This window comes from Thamnophis elegans, chromosome 12 (assembly GCF_009769535.1).
Source record: "Thamnophis elegans isolate rThaEle1 chromosome 12, rThaEle1.pri, whole genome shotgun sequence".
In the NCBI taxonomy this organism is placed as follows: Eukaryota; Metazoa; Chordata; class Lepidosauria; order Squamata; family Colubridae; genus Thamnophis; species Thamnophis elegans.
Window position 1 is genome coordinate 56,182,670 of NC_045552.1, and position 19,430 is coordinate 56,202,099.

The window sequence follows — 19,430 nt, forward strand, 5'->3', positions numbered from 1 at the left end:
AGAAGAGACCAGGCAATCATATCTATCTATCTATCTATCTATCTATCTATCTATCTATCTATCTATCTATCTATTATCTATCTATCTATCTATCTATCTATCTATCTATCTATCTATCTATCTATCTATTATCTATCTATCTATTATCTATCTATTTATCATCTATCTATCTATTATCTATCTATCTATCATCTATCTATTATCTATCTATCTATCTATCTATCTATCTATCTATCTATCTATCTATCTATCTATCTATTATCTATCTATCTATCTATCTATCTATCTATCTATCATCTATCTATCTATTATCTATCTATCATCTATCTATCTATTATCTATCTATCTATCTATCTATCTATCTATCTATCTATCTATCTATCTATCTATCTATCTATCATCTCTCTCTCTCTCTCTCTCTCTCTCTCTCTCTCACACACACACACACACACACACACACAGGCTTTGCATTTCAGGATTTGCCTTCAAGGTCTTTTTCTTGGTGTTTTTCTTTCAGAAGTTTCAAAGTTTTCCTGCAGGACCACAGTCTTCCTCTCAAATACTCAAAAGCCACCAAAGGGTCTCCAGGCCAAACACAGGGAACAAGGGCTCACCACTTCCAAAACAACCATTAAAAACAGAACAGGGTGGCGGGTGGGGGGGTTCCTCACGCTTCCGACAACCCGGCTGAGACAAAACCAGAAAGAAAGAAAAAAACAGACCATCTTCCTCTGAAGAATAATATACGGCTGCCGACTTTCTTAACAGCTCCTCATCTCTTACTCACGGAGCTTAACAGAAGTTGGACTGCAGAGAGCCTTCTGATGGTTTCTTTCAACTTGGTTCATTGATTTTCCCCAGCTGGCATCCCACAGCACAACCACAAATGAGGCAGAAGTCAACCATCAGGGGTGGTGGTGTGGCCCGCCAGCGGGCAGCAGAGCTGGCAGCAAAGTCGGACAGTGAGGAGATTGGGAAGGAGCATGGGCCAATCCTGGAGGCCGGGGAAGGCTCGGATGAGGGGTCTGTATCGGGGGCAGAGAGGGGGCCAGGGCCATCTGGAAGTTCTCAGCTGCCTTCGAAGCTAGACAGCAGTGAGGCAGAGGAACAGCTGGAGCCTGTTCCCAGCAGAGTTGCCAGACGACGGGAACAGCTAAAGAACAAGGGTCGACTTGGGAGTAGGGCCAGAGGTGGATGATGAATGGCCCCTCCCAGAGGAAATAAAAGAGGAGCGAAAGGGGAGTGGAGTTTGCAGGAAACAATTTGCTCAGTTGGTCATTAGATTCGTTTCAGGAGTGTGAAGATCTGTCCATGAATCTCACAAGACTCTGTGCCCAGCCTTTCCTTGCACAGCGCCTCCTTTGGAAAAATATTGACATGGCGGCTTTCCAGGATAGATAAGGTCTGTGGTCATAAATATTCCTTTGAAGGACTGTTTGCCAGGCCTTGAGAGGAATTCCCATTCACTTAATAAAAGGGGTTTTGTGGGGACCAGGAATCTGCCTCCTGCTTTTTGGGGAAACCTAGTTCAGAACAGGTGGATGCAATTTCCACAGTCTTGCACCAACAAAAAATGGACAGGAAAAATGAGGACCACCGTCGGTCAACTGAAAACTCAAGACTCAAAGGCTAGTTATCCAAGCAAGGCCGCCAGTGTTCCTGCAGCTGTGTGAAGGGAGGAACAACGCAACCCACTAACACACTCTCCACATTAATTACATATGAAAAAACATCCATTTCCACCTGTATTTCCAAGAGTTAACTTTTGTTGTCTCCAACAAAAAGGCATCTGATCAGAGCTGAAAGCAACGATTAATTGATATGAGTTATTGACTAATTCATTCCTTGCTTCTGGGAGAAAATAAGCAGTTAGACACCAGTGGCATTTCTGGAACTGTCTCTTCGGAGACAATTCCTTCCCCCGGCATATATTCACACGCACGCGCAGCCAAAATAAATGATTGGTTTGCCTTATTCTGTAAAACAGATATATGCACACAATTACCGATGCCTAGCTAGAGTCTCAATCTGGCAGGGATTTATCTATGCATGGAGAAAATTTATCTATCAAGCGTTTGTTTAATTTATAGAATTCCCCGCCAAATAACTCAAAGAGAGCCATTGGTTGAGACAGTGTTCGAAGGGAATTAAACAATTTTATGGAAAAGTCCCTCCACAAATTTGCCAAAGCCACATTTCTAAGCTACAGGAGACAGAATTAATAGATGCGGCGTACAGATGGCTGGAGAAGATCATTGGCCTCACCATGAATGGTCTTCAATCCCAGAGACCTCTGGCAGAGAACTCCAGGGATGATTAAAGGTTGGATCACCAACATGATTCAATCAATCGGAATAGAGCTGGAAGGGACTTAGGGGGTTTTCTAGTCCAACTCCTCACTCAAGCTGGAGACCCTAGAACATTTCAGATATCTCTTCTTAAAAAAAACCCAGTGATGAAGAACACACAACTTCTGAAGGCAAGCTGTTCCACTGGTTAATTGTTCTCCCTTTTAACTGGTCTGGTTAATTTAATAAACTTTGGTCCAGAAAGACTAGGGGGGCATGATAGCAGTCTCAATATCTCAGGGGCTGCCCCAAAGAGGAAGTCAAGCTATTCTCCAAAGCAGGTAGAACAAGATGCAACAGATGGAAACTAATCAAGGAGAGAAGCTGTTGTAATATAGTTCCTTGTGTAGGTGTGTGTCACCCATGGCCCAGTTCATACCAGGGCATGCAGAGCCACGCTGAACCACACAGGAGAAAACAAGCTCCTAAAACCCCATAACATCCTGATAGTTCATAACATAACATCCTGAGATGTGCCCTACCAATGACGCCCAGGATTTGACCATATATAGACAGAACTTCCCTGAGCAGTAGATTAGAAATTGTACTTTTACAGGCTGTTTTTAACCACATGCTATTGCTCCTCCTGCCTTTGTCCTATCTCAATAAAAGGGGCTCTCAGACCCCCAATCTGGGTCGCTCCATCCCGAGAAAGATCGTGTCCTGTCTTTTCTCCACATTGGCCTCATGGACGAACCACGGGGACGTTACAAGAAGCAACCTAGAATTAAGGAGAAATTTCCTGACAGTGAGAACAATTCATCAGTGGAATCAGAAGTTGTGGGAGATCCAACACTGCAGGTCCTTAAGAAGAGATTGGATCACTCTTTGTCTGAAATGGCCTAGGGTCTCCTGCTTGAGCCTCCAAGGTCCCTTCCAACTCTTGTTATTCTATTCTATTCAATTGCCATGATTTAACCTTTTTAGATACGGGCCACGCCTACCACGACCATCCTACATTGGGCATTTGCAAGCTCTTCTTCCACGCCAAACGTTCTGCGGACCCACCCACCACGTGTCCTCAATACGTTTCCAGAAGATCAATCTTCTCAACAAAGGTCTTTTTGTCAAGCAAGTCCAAGGCCTTGAAAAGCATTCGGAGACTGCAGTTAGTCCAGAATGCGGCCACGCCAGCGATATTGGGTGCACCGAGGTACACCCACGTTACACGTGTCTTCCGCGAGCTGCACTGGCTACCAATTGGTCTCCGGATGCAATTCAAGGTGTTGGTTATCACCTTTAAAGCCCTACACGGCTTAGGGCCAGTGTACCTTCGAGACCGCCTACTGCCACATACCTCCCAGCGGCCAGTTAAGATCCCACAGATTGGGCCTCCTTCAGATGCCGTCAGCCAAACAGTGTCGGCTGGCGGGCCCCCCGGAGGAGAGCCTTCTCTGTGGCTGCTCCGACTCTTTGGAATCAGCTACCCCCCAGAGATCCGGGCCATACCCACTCTCATGGCCTTCAGGAAAGCTGTAAAAACTTGGCTGTTCCGGGAGGCCTGGGGGCTGTTGACCTCACTGTTGAGGTCCAGCCCCGATTAGAATGAATGTATGAGGTGTTGCTATTTTGAACCGTTTTTTTTTCCCGTTATGTGTTTGTTATGTGTCTTTTTCCCCCTCTTTTTTGTAAGCCACCCGGAGTCCTTCGGGATTGGGCGGCATATAAATTAAATAAATAAATAAATAAATAAATAAATAAATAAATAAATAAATAAATAAATAAATGTTACAAGGAATCCTACATCTCAAGCAAAGAACCCTGCTTTGCAAGTCACAACTTCTTCAGCCTCAGGTATCCGGTGGGTCACCTGGGATGGCTTCCTTCCATCCTCCTTTTGCCCCCCCCCATTCCCCCCCCCCCCACGCTTGTCGGATACCACGCCTTAGCAGAGCCTACGTTGGTCACCAGATGAAATCAGCTCCAGGAATTGTGATCCTCATAAATTTTCTCCACAAGGACAGTGGGTTTTGGAAAGCATCTTTCTTCACTCCAATCCATATTTATAGGCCCCCCCGGAATATATCTGACCTCCTGGGTTTATTTATTGCAACGGAGACCAATAAAACAGGGAAATACATCTTCCGGCTGCCCAGGAAATACAGCCACCAAAAACAAATTTGCATTACCTTGAAGCTGTGTTTCTCTCGGCTGATCCTGCTCCCGTCAAGCCTCTCCTTCCCAACCGCATCGAAGCAAGCTTGCTTAATTTCTGTCGGGTCAAGGAGGATGCCCACCAAAGCTGTAGCTAACACCCACCTTGGTTTTCCATTGAATTACAAAACCATCTTGGGACTCACAAGGAACACAGGTTCTGCCAAGCCAAAGTACTCTTCCTCCCTTCAATTCTGCCTTGTAGACGTGCTTTGTGGGATGCGGAAGCTCGGCGGCTAAGACGCTGAGTTTGTCGATCGGAAAGATCGGCAGTTCGGCGGTTCGAATCCCTAGCACGGCATAACAGAGTGAGCTCCCGTGACTTACTTGTCCCAGCTTCTGCCAACCTAGCACTTCGAAAGCACATTAAAAATGCAAGTAGAGAATTGGTATCATACAAAACGAGGATAACTTGGTAAAACAAATTAGGGACCAGAGTCAAATGCATATAAAAAGCTTGTATAATATATTGATAGAAACAGATTCTGAAACAGAGTTAGTTAAAGATTGCATGATAAAATGGGCACCAAACTTTGAAGAACCAATAATGATGGAAACATGGGAAAAGATTTTGGGTAAGAAATGTAAAATTTACGCAAGCTCAAAACTTGAGAGAGAGAATTTTTATAAGAAGTTTTATAGATGGCATTTAGATCCTAAAAAGTTAGCTTGTATGTATCCGAATTTACAATCCAAATGCTGGAGATGTGATGGTGTTGACGCTACGTATTATCATATATGGTGGACTTGTAAAAAAGTTAAAGCATTTTGGATAAAAAATATGGTGGATTATTCAAAATATTCTTAAAAAGAGGATAAAGTTCACTCCCCAGCTGTTCTTGCTAGGTATAATTACAGCCTGTACAGTTATAGAGACTAATTTGATTCTGAACTTAACAGCGGCAGCAAGATTGTTGGTGGCGCAGTATTGGAAGAAGGAAGAATTGCCTACAATTCAAGAATGGACGTTAAAAGTAGTAAACTCAGCAGAGATGGCTAAAATCTCAGCATATTTGAAGGACTATTCAGATGAGAAATACAAGCTGGAATGGAGAAGATGGATTGACTATATTCAAAACAAATATCAGACTAAGAAATTTCAATTAGCTTATGAATGGATGAACAAAGAATATCATCTAAATATTATCTAAAGTTAGCTTAAAAGGGGAGTTAAAGTACAAGAGGACCTAGGATGCTATAGTTAGTTAGCTTATGTTAATGTATGATTGTTTATACCCTGTATTTTGCTCTGGGAGGTTGTGGGGAGGGAGGGAAGGGGAAATATTTGTAACATTTATTAAAACTCTTCAATAAAAAAAATGCAAGTAGAAAGATAGGGACCACCTTGGGTGGGAAGGGAACAGCGTTCCGTGTGCCTTCGGGGGCGTTGAGTCCTGCCGGCCACATGACCACGGAGACGTCTTCGGACAGCGCTGGCTCTTCGGGTTTGAAACGGAGATGAGCACCTAGAGTCCGGAACAACTAGCACATATGTGCGAGGGGAACTTTCACCTTTACTTAAGACGCATTTTGTTCAATTCTTGTTCCTGACTAGAGGAGCTTGGCATGGATCAAATCATCAGCGCCTTCTCCTAGCCCCTTGTGGAGACCCAGGCCTTCCCAACGAAAGGCATCGATTCCAAAAGAAAAGTCAACACTCAAATCTCCAAAAATCCCAGCCTTCACAAGAAGGCTCTACAAATTTGTATGACAAAGGATGTGTGTGTGGGGAGAGTCAAATGCAATGTTTAATTCCACGGAAGAAAGAAATACCTTTGGAGTAATCCTACCAGTTTATTTAATTCTGAATTATTCTTTTTATTGTACCTTTGATCCTAGAGTTGGTCTTGCCTGGCTCAGAAGCTGTGCTGAGTCAGGCCCGGCTATTCCTTGGATGGGCAGCAGGATGTGTGTGTGTGTGTGTGTGTGAGTTAATCCCTTTCAAATAGTTCCTGTATTTCTTAGGAGGGAAAAATTCATGCTGAAAAGATGTCTGGAGCACGAAGCCCCAAACCCCGAAATTATTTATGCACGTCTGCAACCTGCTCGAGCATTTAAATAGATGTTCATCTCGCTGGAAGTTAAATCAATCTGCTTCTTAAACGAAAGGGAGGGGGGTGGCTTCGCTTCAAGGTTCTCCGTTTTCCCCTCCTCCCCTTTTAAAAACACCTCTTTCTGCTGATTCGGCTTCGTGCTGAAACGAACCATCTGCCTTCCGTGAAATAGGAAACCAGAAGGAAGCCAAGAGTCATCTGGATCAAGGAGAGACCAGCTGTGGCTCTGCAGGTCCCCCGAGACTTTCAGCTGGAAAGGTGGGCTCCCATGGGAGATGGCGGGTTTCCCCCCACGCCCAAGGATCCCTGAACATGGACTGAAAGCAGCCACAGTGGCTCGAACTTTACGGTTTATGGTGGCTGGAGATCATCAAAGGTGGCATCAGCCCACACATGGAACAACTCAAAGAAGTAGGACAAGATAAGAAGATGTGCAGAGATCTGGCCCAAATAATTCTTCTGACCGAGGCTTCCCAAGAGTATGAAGCAAACTCCTTGTCCTGACAAAAAAACCTTTTATTAATTGACTGTGAGTTCTGCTCATTCGCATCCAGCAAAGTCTTTCAAAGGAGGATTTACAGTCACAGACCTTATCTGGCTTGGAGAGCTGCCAGGCCGAGATCTGCAAAACTTGGCAAGGAGTCTCAGAGAGTCACGAACCAATGAAGCGAACTAATTGTCTCCTGCAAACTCCACTCCCCTTTCGCTCCTCTTTTATTTCCTCTGGGAGGGGCCATTCACCGTCCACCTGTGGCCTTACTCCCAAGTCAACCCCTGTTCTTTAGTTGTTCCCTTTGTCTAGCAACTCTGCGCATGCGCACACTGGGAACAGGCTCCAGCTGTTCTTCTGCCTCACTGATGTCTAACTCTGAAGGCAGCTGATGACTGGCATACGTCCCTGGCCCCCTCTCTGCCTCCGACACAGAGCCCTCATCAGAGCCTTCTCCAGACTCCAGGATTGGCCCATGTTAGCAATAGCAATAGTAGTTAGACTTATATACCGCTTCATAGGGCTATCAGCCCTCTCTAAGCGGTTTACAGAGTCAGCATATCGCCTCCACAGTCTGGGTCCTCATTTCACCCACCTCGGAAGGATGGAAGGCTGAGTCAACCTTTGAGCCAGTGAGATTAGAACCGCCGAACTGCAGATAACAGTCAGCTGAAGTGGCCTGCAGTACTGCACTCTACCCACTGCGCCACCTCGGCTCTTCCTCCCCAACCTCCTCACTGTCCGAATCTGTTGCCATCTCCACTGGCCGCTGGACTCGGACATGCCTGAATCAATAACATGATCATCACCTCGTACTTGGAGCTAACTTTCCTAACCCAACATCCACAGATATATTAGACGCCAAACCCCAGAATCCCCAGCCAGGCCTGACCCTAGGATTCTAAAAGCAGCCGAAATCTTGAAGGCATCCGATGCGGGAACATTTGCTTAGGGCCTAAGAGCAGCATTTCTCAACCGAGGTCCCTTAGAGACGGGGTGGATTTTTGCATGAGCTAAGCCGGCTGGGGAATTCCAGGAGTTGAACTCTTCAAGAGACCACGGTTGAGAAATGCTGACTGCAATGCACATCCAACCGCTTGATGTTCTATTCAGCAGACAGGAGATTAGAGCGAGGGTAGGTGCTAACCTTCCTCAGATTCTAGGTCAGGCTAATTTTTCCACTCTGGACGCACAGAAATCAACCCATTGTGTTGAGGACAGGAGCTATCGATTTTCCGTCACTAAAGCTAATAAAAAAAATGTCCTTGAAGGGCCTCTTCTGACGTTTGTGGAGGCGCTGGACAGCCCCAGCCTGGGTTGGTGTGGAAACTTGGAACCGTGGAAACCTCTACAGGGCCGGAATCCATCAAAGCCCGCCGTGATGAGGTGCTGTGCCGTGGCACGACAAAACCGCGCTCAACTAAAGCGCGCCCACTTAAACCGCATCGCTGACGTCATCAACAGGGCGACAACAGCGAGCGCGGAGAAAGAAGGGCGCTTTAAATAGCGCTTTGAAAGCAAGCCGATTCAAGTTAAGGGTTAGGTTTAGGGTTAGGGTTAGGTTAAGTGTTAGGGTTAGGTTTAGGGTTAGGTTAAGGGTTAGGTTTAGGATTAGGTTTAGGGGGGTTAGGTTTAGGTTTAGGGGTTAATTTTAGGTTTAGCGTTTACAGCGTGCTTTTTTCTCCGCGCTGTTGTCGCGCTGTGATGACGTCAGCTACGCGGTTTCGTCGAGCGCCCTTTAGTCGAACGCGGTTTTGTGGTGGAACCGTGCTGCGCATGGTGATGTCAGAAGGAACCAGTTGCCCTTCCTGGTCTCCTGCCTCAACTGCCCCCCGCCCAGGAGACCTGATGCAACCACAGCCATCTCCCCCGTTGATAGCTGAACTTCTGCTTTCTTGGCCTGTGAGCGAAAGGACTGAATGCCCCGGATAATCTCTGGCAGAATTAGAGTTAAGCCATACCAAGGAAAACGAGTGTTCTAGTGCAGAACAATTATAAGAGCCGAGGTGGCGCAGTGGTTAGGGTGCAGCACTGCAGGCCACTTCAGCTGACTGCTATCTGCAGTTCAGTGGTTCTAATCTCACCGGCTCAAAGGTTGACTCAGCCTTCCATCCTTCCGAGGTGGGTGAAATGAGGACCCAGACTGTGGGGGGCGATATGCTGACTCTATAAACCGCTTAGAGAGGGCTGAAAGCCCTATGAAGCGGTATATAAGTCTAACTGCTATTGCTATTAGCCCAGTGGTTAATTGTGCAACTTGCCTGAAATAATGCTAGGCCCCTGGGATGGCTTCCACTGCCATTGTTTAGGCTGTGTATCAGGAAGAGATAGTTTGGGAAGCTGCGGTTCGTCGCTCAACCCTTGACGGGAGCGACGGAGCACTCCAGCGACTTACAATCCTCAGTGGCTGGGCTAGCCTCCAGGAGGCTTGTGCCCTCTCCTCCTGCTGCCCGGCCAAGGTCCTCACTGAGTCGCTTCGGATTCATTCAGTGGCCAGGGCAGCGTGCTGCCCCAGGGGGGGCTGGTGGCAGTCCCGTTCCTGTAGGAAGAGGCTGTGAGCGGTGCAGGGAGGCAAGATTCGACGGGTCCAAATGAATTCTCTTTAAATCCTAGTAAATTGCTGGAGATCCAGAATGTGTGCAACTTCTCGCGATCGGATGAGTCAGTAAAACTGGGGAGTACCTGGTGCCAGGGGGCGTTGCCCAAAGAGCTTATCTGACTCAATCCAATCATAAGAGGGTAAGGTCAACCCATTCTGGATACTCCTCCCGCCTCACCAGTGACGTGCAGTGAGGTTTATGGCTGGTGAGGCAAGCGGGCAAAAGCCGCCCTGACGATATGTCCGACATAGAAGCGGGACGGCTCTATGTGGGACATAGCGGCAGGGCGACTTTTGCCTCTAGCGCCGGGGCGGAAGGGCGGCTTTTGCCCGCTTTCAAGAAAGCTTTACAATAATACAATTACTTACAAATTACATTAATTTTGGATTCCTCCCCCTCCCTCTGACCCAGAAACCTTTTCCAGCTGTTTCACAGAGGATTTCAACTCTGCTCTCGTCCGCCATGATGAAAATGTAAAAATGTAAAAGGAAAAAGGCAAGAGCTGCTGAGGTCAGGCTGGGATAGCTGCTGCCAGAGTCCTCAATGGATGACTTCTGCTTAACTGTTTAAAAAAGCCTCTAAAAAACGCCCTCTACAGGAGGAAGCGAGAGAACCACGTGCCTCATCTACATAAGGAATTTTTCAGCTTTTAACCCTTGCTTAACTCTGCTCGAGTGATCATAAAGGTAGACTAAATGAGGCACGTGGTTCTCCTGCCTCCTCCTGCAGAGGGCACTTATTTATTTATTTATTTGTTTGTTTGTTTGTTTGTTTGTCTTGTATAACGCCCACTCCCGGAGGACTCCGGGCGGCTCACAAAAGACAAGGGAAAGGGGGGGAACGAGACAAAGGCAACATATTAAAAACAAAACCAACATTCACAATTTCCGTGGAGGTAGATGCTTCTCAGCTCCCCCCAGCCTGCTGGAACAGCCAGGACTTGGTGGCTTTGTGGAAGGCCGGGAGGGTAGTAAGGGTCCGGATCTCAACAGGGAGCTCGTTCCAGAGGGCCGGAGCTGCAACAGAGAAGGCCCTCCCCCGGGGAGTCGCCAGCCGACATTGGCTGGCAGATGGAATCCGGAGGAGACCCAACCTGTGAGATCTAATTGGTCTGAGAGAGGTAATTGGCAGGAGGCGGTCTCTCAGGTACTCAGGTCCGATGCCATGTAGGTCTTTAGAGGTAGCGACCAGCACCTTGAAGCGGATTCGGAGACTAATAGGTAGCCAGTGCAGCTCGCGGAGGATAGGTGTAATGTGGGGTGTACCTTGGTACACCCACAATCGCTCACGCGGCTGCATTCTGGACTAATTGGAGTCTTCAAACACTCTTCAAGGGCAGCCCCATGTAGAGCGCATTACAATAATAATAACTTTTTAAAGAGGCTTTTTTAAACAGTTAAGCACTAAGCAGAGTCATCCACTGTGACTCTGCAGCAACTAGCTCAGCCTTTTTCCTTTTACATTTTTTTTCTCTGGTCTTCTCGGACTCCGGGTTCCCTCGTTTTCCCCTAACTCGGGAGGAGAAATGTATTGTTTGCCCTGCTCCCACGGCTAGCTTGCCTACTTAAGAAGCCTTCTTCCACTAAATTGGTCGAAGCACAGGAGCTTCATCCAGGGGCCAAGGTCCAGTGAACGCCAAACAGCTGCGGGCATGCAGTTCAAAAGGACAGTGAAAGCCAGCAGCACAAGATGCCCGTCTGGTCGGGTTTTTGGCCAGCTAAAAAAGCCAAGCTTGTCCTTATGGCCTTCTTCCTCCAGCTTCTTTCCAGATCCCAGGCATATTTTCTCACACCGTCATGATTTCTGGCCACGTCCCCCGTAGCCAAGTCTTCAACGGAGCTCTGTTCTCACCTTCGTTGTTTAGATAGGAGCCTGTAAATCACCCGGGACTCTGCTCAGAAACAAGGCAAGAATAATAGTGTCTGAGCTACAGATTGGGTTCATATATCACAGGGCTAAGCCGCAATGTGGTCGGTCCCTTCGTTGTGGCTTAATAGTGATGGGTAAACATAGTCACAGGCACGTAGAGCTGATGGCTTTGTAACGGTGTGAACCCAGTTACGGTCGCTTTCTCAGCGTCCTGTGGCTCAATGTTTTTGTGTGCATTTGTGGCTTAAATGTGGCTCTGCTGCCAAACTACAGCTAGAAGGGAATGCTGTAATCCTGGCTTAGGCTATTCTAGCAACGCCATGAAACATACATGGCTGTTGTGGCCCAGCAGGAGCTGTTGGAGCTGACGATGGACTCCGATAGCGAGGAACCCTATGAGTCAGCTATGGATGGTGTGGAGGACCCTGGGCAGGGTTCTGACTCAGAGTAGGGACCAAAGAGGCTGGCCACCGGGAGGCGCCTGAGGCATGGAGCAGTGGGAGTTTGTCCCTGACGCCAGGCAACGGAGGGTGGGGAAACGGAGGCAGCAGTTACGGAGAGAGACTCATAAGAGATAATCCAGCCCAGGTGGTTGTGGCTTGGCCCCTCCCAAGAGAGTATATAAGAAGAGACTTCAGGAGGAGTCCTTTTGCAGGACACAACCGTTCGTACTAATCTAGAGAACTCCTTCTCTGGTCTGCCTTGTTCCCGTGTCTGTTGGAGTCTGGGTTGCTGCCAACTTCTTGCCAGTGAGCCACGGAGACAGACTCATAAGAGATAATCAAGCCCAGGTGGTTGTGGCTTGGCCTCTCCCAAGAGAGTATATAAGAAGAGACTTTGGGAGGAATCCTTTTGCAGGACACAACCGTTCGTACTAATCTAGAGAACTCCTTCTCTGGTCTGCCTTGTTCCCGTGTCTGTTGGAGTCTGGGTTGCTGCCAACTTCTTGCCAGTGAGCCACGGAGACAGACTCATAAGAGATAATCAAGCCCAGGTGGTTGTGGCTTGGCCTCTCCCAAGAGAGTATATAAGAAGAGACTTTGGGAGGAATCCTTTTGCAGGACACAACCGTTCGTACTAATCTAGAGAACTCCTTCTCTGGTCTGCCTTGTTCCCGTGTCTGTTGGAGTCTGGGTTGCTGCCAACTTCTTGCCAGTGAGCCACGGAGACAGACTCATAAGAGATAATCAAGCCCAGGTGGTTGTGGCTTGGCCTCTCCCAAGAGAGTATATAAGAAGAGACTTTGGGAGGAATCCTTTTGCAGGACACAACCGTTCGTACTAATCTAGAGAACTCCTTCTCTGGTCTGCCTTGTTCCCGTGTCTGTTGGAGTCTGGGTTGCTGCCAGCTTCTTGCCAGTGAGTCGTGTCTGGGCTTTCAGCCAACAGGATTATAATTGCTGTGAATAAAGAGTGGCAAACAGCTTAGCCTGTGTCTGCGTTCATTACTGGACGGAGGGGAGCCAGAACACACTAATGTGAAATGCAACGTTCTCTCTAAACAAGCGCTCTAAACATGGTGGAAACCAAACCCCGATTAACACTCTCACTACTTAGGGCTGTCGCTAACAGAACCTTAACTAGGTTCATTCGCAAGAAAGCCAACCAGAGAAATCCAGGGTGAGGAGGAGTGAGACCAGGATCTGGTGCAATTCATGTCATGAGGATGTAGCCAAGACCTTTTCTGGCTCCCTTCAATCTGCAGCAAAATTCAGGCTAAATTCAGAGTTGCTGGAAAGACAAAAAATAATAATAACCCTGGAATAAACGGCTCAGGACAATTCAGTACAATTTTAGCTCTTTTGTTCTCCAGCGATCATATCTGTTGAATTGCTATTTTTTGCCTGGTATCCAATATTTGGCTGGAGACCTCAATATATTTCCTGCTGATTTATTAGAACTCGGCAAGGCGGATAATTTTCAAGCGTCCCACTTATTCCAATGTTATCCAAAGCAAATATCATAACAATAGTAATAATATCACATGTCAAACTCTGCACTTTGCGGAGAATGAAGGATGTAGGAAGAGCCGAACTGGAGAACCGGGGGGGGGGGGGAGAGAGATTTCTCTCTCTCTCCAGGTGAGGCTGTGAATTGTGGGGGATGCTTAATGCTTTTCAGTCTGTCTTGATCGAAGGGACTGCCTTGCTTCACAGCAGAAATTACTGAATTATCCGCATTTATCATAGACTGCAATTACTCATTCCTGCAACCATGGCCTCAAATGATGGAATCAAGAAAACATTTCCCAAACTCAAGCATTATTTTGTTTGCCTGCCTTAAGATGGATTGTCCAAACACAGTTTTCATTGGGGAACACATATTTCCATCTAGCCAGGAAAGAAAGAAAGAAAGGAAGGAAGGAAGGAAGGAAGGAAGGAAGGAAGAAAGAAAGAAAGAGGAAAAGAAGAGAGGGAGGGAGGAAGAGGAGAGAAGGGAAGGAAAGGAACAAAGGGGGGAGGGAGGGAGGGAAGGAAGAAAGGAAGGAGAAGAGGGAGGGAGAGAGGGAAGGAAGGAGAAGCAGAAGCAAAGAGGAAGGAAGAAGGGAAGGAAGGAAGAAGAGGGGGAGAGAGAGGGAGGTAAGGAAGGAGAAGCAGAAGCAAAGAGGAAGGAAGGAAGAAAGGAAGGAAGGAGAAGAGGGAAGGAGGGGAGAGAGAGAGGGAGAAAGGGAGGGAAGGAGAAGCAGAAGCAAAGAGGAAGGAAGGAAGGAAGGAAGGTGGGAAAGAGGGAAAGAGAAGAAGGAAGGAAGGAAGGAAAGAAGGAAGGAAGGAAGGAAGAAAGGAAGAATGGAAGGAAGGAAGGAAGGAAGGAAAGAGGGAAGGAGAAGAAGGAAGGAAGGAAGGAAAGAAGGAAGGAAGGAAGAATGGAAGGAAGGAAGGGTGGGACAGAGGGAGGGAAGGAAAGGCGAAGGCGAAGGGGAGGAAAGGAAAGGAAGGGAGGAAGAGAAAGGAAGGGGGAAGGGAAGGAGGAGCAATAATACTTTTCATTTTGAAAAGTATTATTTTGCTATTATTTAGAAGATCTAACCAAGGAGATACAAATGAAACACAACAAAGATCTAAGATTGATCCATGTTTTATAGGAAAAGTTATGACTCAAACTGACAGCTGCTTCAGGGCGATTCCCACGTTGCAGTAAACCATACTTTAAACCTGGGCTGCACTAAACCACGCTTTAACCATGGATTGCTGAGCAAGCCCTTCGAGCCTGGCTTACAATACCCATAACCACGTCGTCTTTAGAATAGCTAGGCCTGTGCCTGCAGCTTCGCCCCCTGTCACAGTTTCCAGACCACAACGGACAGGTTCACCCACAGCATTAAGGACCCCGATGTCCTTTGCAGCCTCAACCCATTGTGGTTTTGGGGCAACAACAGCCCTGCCCTCCCACCCCCACCACGTTTCAGTTCTTCTGGAAGACTGGGATCCATTAGAAGACGGAGAAAGGAGTCTGGCTTTAGAAAGGGAAGGAGAATCCCTAGCAATTTTAGAAGATCAATAGCAATAGCAGTTAGACTTATATAGCGCTTCACAGGGCTTTCAGCCCTCTCTAAGCGGTTTACAGAGTCAGCATATCGCCCCCACAGTCTGGGTCCTCATTTCACCCACCTCGGAAGGATGGAAGGCTGAGTCAACCCTGAGCCGGTGAGATTTGAACCGCTGAACTGCAGATAACAGTCAGCTGAAGTGACCTGCAGTACTGCACCCTAACCACTGCGCCACCTTGGCTCTTCAGAAGTGTGGGCTGAAAAAGAACTTCAGCCAAGATCTGGAGAACTAATTGGAGGGTCTGGGCTGGGCATGGGCCCTTTCTGAGGGGGGGGGATTACAACATCTGCATCCAGTTGGACGAAGGATGAGCTGTCCATGGTTCAAAAGAAACAGACATTCCCCCTCCCCACAAATAAAAGTTGGTATGATAAGTGTTGTGACTCAGAAGTTTGCCATGAGTTGAGTCGGGATGCAAGATTAACAATGCAGCTGGGGCTCGTTAGTGGCGTCTTCTGGTGATAAAAGGACGGATGGTGCCACACCCTGGTTGCAGGAGTCAACGTTCATCATTCATTGTTCATCGGGTCGTGATTTGTTTGTGAGAGACACTTGGAGAAGTGATTTGCTTTCTGTAACCCTGATTCAAGGAGACACTTGGAGAAGTGCTTTGCTTTCTTTTTGGACACCTGGTTTTGCCGTAAGAGTTTTGTTTTGCATTCTGTTATCTTCTTACCAGAGACTTTGTTTATGTTTATTTTTGGGCTCGCAGCCAGTCTGAGCCGAGGACTGATAAAGTTCTTTCCTTTTAAGTTTGTCTGCCTGTCGTCTGTTAACGAGCGGAGAAGGGGGGACAGAACAGATAAGCAATAATTGGATATGAATATTGAATGTTACCCGTGAAAGGAAGGTTAGAAATACTTTTGGATTATACATAAAGGTTATTAATATCAATAACAATAAAAAAAGAACAAAATTAGACACAGCTACGTTTTAATTATTGGGGGGGGAAATGTTATGATATAGGATATAGTCAAAGAAAGGATAATGATAATAAATTATATACATGCTATGAGTACAATATAAGGGAACTCGATGTAAATGGTAAACAGGGGTTTGGAAAGGAGGATTAGAAAATTTTGATATTAAATATTATGGATGTTTAGCTAGAATAGGATATGAGGATTTAATGTTAAGGGAGGATTTTATAAATAAGCCAACGAAATGCCAGCATGTGGTTATGTATTAAACCTTGGTATATCTTATGATGAAGGACGTTTAAATAATCATAGTCAAATAAAAGTGGAGGTATGATGATGGTAATATAATAAATATCCGAGTTAAGATATTAGAGTTAATATGAACTATGTTTGATGACGGTGGAAGAGATGCACGAAAGCCTTTTGTAACCAACTGATACACTTCCTACAGTATGTAAAGAAGGAGGATTTGTATGTTTGTTTTGAAAATAAAAATATATTTAAAAAGAAAAAGTTGGTCCCATCCTGCTGCGTTTTCAACTTCTTCGCTTACATCACCCTGAGAAAATGTTCCGTAAATAGACAGTTGAGGAACACGCGGGCTGGATGTCCTCGGAGGACATTCCTGTGATCTCCTCCGTGAGAGTGGAAGCGGCTTTGAGTAGCACCAGAGCCCCCTCCCCATCTAGGTTAATGGGTGAGTCTCCAGCCTGCATCAATCTCGGCTTCTTTTTTAATCTTGAACCGCTGCTTGTAAAAATTCCGACCAAGCGCTCTTCCTGGTAGGAGACCATAAACATTTTATTTCAAGGCTTCTACGGTTCCAGGCAGGGCTGGCAAAGCTTCCCTAATCAAGTGGTCTAAAAAAAGGAGAGTCCGTAAAACGGGTTTTTTTATTTATAACCCCTAAACACACATTGAGCCAATGGTCTCACTCACCCAACGGAAAAGGCTAGGAAGGAGGATTCAGGAGATACAACGGTGGCCTCGTTCAAGCAAGGAGATAGATGCACAAACACACACACACATACATACACACAGTATATGCATATTTAAAGTTACCCCCGGCAGCATTTAGTGGACAATGGTTAGAAGGAAGGAAAGAAGGAAGGAGGAAAAGAAGAGAGGGAGAGAGGAAGAGGAGAGAAGGGAAGGAAAGGAATAAAGGGGGAGGGAGGGAAGGAAGAAAGGAAGGAGAAGAGGGAGAGAGGGAAGGAAGGAAGGAAGGAGAAGCAGAAGCAAAGAGGAAGGAAGGAAGGAAAGAGAAGAGGGAGGGAGGGGAGAGAGAGAGGTAAGGAAGGAGAAGCAGAAGCAAAGAGGAAGGAAGGAAGGAAGGAAGGAAGGAAGGAGAAGAGGGAGGGAGTGGGGAGAGAGAGGGAGGGAAGGAGAAGCAGAAGCAAAGAGGAAGGAAGGAGGAAAGGAAGGAAGGAGGAGGGAGAGAAAGGGGGAGATAAGGAAGGAGAAGCAGAAGCAAACAGGAAGGAAGGAAGGAATGAAGGAAGGAAAGAAGGAGAAGAGGGAGGGAGGGGAGAGAGAGAGGGAGGGAAGCAGAAGCAAAGAGGAAGGAAGGAAGGAAAGAGGGAAAGAGAGGAAGGAAGGAAGGAAGGGAGGAAGGAAGGAGAAGAGGGAGGGAGGAGAGAGAGAGAGAGAGGGAGGGAAGGAGAAGCAGAAGCAAAGAGGAAGGAAGGAAGGAAGGAAAGGGGGAAAGAGAAGAAGGAAGGAAGAAAACGAAGCCCTAATCTGGTTCTTATGTTCATTGCATGTGCTGAGTTTCGATCCTCCAACCCCCTCCCACCACCACCAAAGGCCACCCGGAGTCATTTCCCGTGAGAGAGGGACCCATTCACATTTGGTAAATAAATAAATCTTGGCCCTTTTTTTATCATTCCCAGTGGATTTTCCTGGGTACATTTCTCTTTTCTTTTTTAAACAAAAAAACAAAAAAACAAAAACCCAGAAATGGACTGGAAGTGAAGTGAGCATTTAACAATCATAAATATTCACACAAAAATAAAGCATGCGAAGACTACAAAAGAGAAAAGGCAATTTCCGAGCTTCTCAAAAACCAAATAAAAAAAAGAAAAGAAAGAGAGAGAGAGAGATTTCATGCCTGGATGAAAAGAGCTGATTGCTTTGAAGGGGAGACGTTGGGGAGGAGGAGAGAGCTTGCTTCTCCTTCTCCAAAGTGGCTCCTTTCTCTTAAGCGCACACTCTGCACATGCTCGCTTTCACGCTGGCTCCTGGGGCAAGACCAGACCCGAATCAGCCCAACCTAACCGCTTGCAAAAGTGGCGGATATCTGTAGCTCGGGTGGCGGGCGAGGGCTTGTGGGTTGGTTTCCAAACGTTTCATTACCGAACTAGGTAACATCTTCAGTGGCGTTTAGGGGGCTCGGCTGAAGATGTTCCTTCGCCTGGTGGTCAAACGTTCGGAAACCAACTCACAAGCTCAGAGAATAAACCTTCACCCTCACAGTCTGAATGTCTGTGGAGATTCTCAGCCTTCCAGCTGACGGCTCTCCTAGAGGTGCTTTTTCTAATTTGTTTTCCCTTGAAAACATTTCGCTTCTTGTCCAAGAAGCTTCTTCAGATTCTTCCTCTCCAAGAAAGTCCAGTTGCCTTTTCAAAAAGCATCTTTGGGACAACCGTGACCAATTCCGAGCCGAGGTGGCACAGTGGTTAAATGCAGCACTGCAGGCCACTTCAGCTGACTGCAGTTCTGCAGTTCGGCGGTTCAAATCTCACCGGCTCAGGGTTGACTCAGCCTTCCATCCTTTCGAGGTGGGTAAAATGAGGACCCGGATTGTTGTTGGGGGCAATATGCTGACTCTGTAAACCGCTTAGAGAGGGCTGAAAGCCCTATGAAGCGGTTTATAAGTCTAACTGCTATTGCTATAGAGCTGAGGTGGCGCAGTGGTTAAATGCAGCACTGCAGGCTACTTCAGCTGACTGCAGTTCTGCAGTTCGGCGGTTCAAATCTCACCGGCTCAAAGGTTGACTCAGCCTTCCATCCTTCCGAGGTAATAGCAATAGCAATAGCAATAGCAGTAGACTTATATACCGCTTCATAGGCCTTTCAGGCCTCTCTAAGCGGTTTACAGAGAGTCAGCATATTGCCCCCAACAATCTGGGTCCTCATTTTACCCACCTCGGAAGGATGGAAGGCTGAGTCAACCCTGAGCCGGTGAGATTTGAACCGCTGACCTGCTGATCTAGCAGTAGCCTGCAGTGCTGCATTTAACCACTGCGCCACCTTGGCTCTTTTTAGGTGGGTAAAAGGAGGACCCGGATTGTTGTTGGGGGCAATATGCTGACTCTGTAAACCGCTTAGAGAGGGCTGAGAGCCCTATGAAGCGGTATATAAGTCTAACTGCTATTGCTATTGCTAATTCCGTTGCATTTATTTTGTACATAGTAGAGTCTTTATTGTCATTGTACCAAATAAATAA

At 46.8% G+C, this 19,430-nt stretch overlaps 1 protein-coding gene across 1 annotated transcript in view; it reads right to left on the reverse strand.

Moving 5' to 3' along the window:
• The window catches only part of LOC116516016 (heparan-sulfate 6-O-sulfotransferase 2-like), a 102,637-nt gene that overhangs the window by 15,791 nt on the left and 67,416 nt on the right, over positions 1-19,430 (reverse strand). The gene's annotated exons all lie outside the window — the stretch shown is intronic.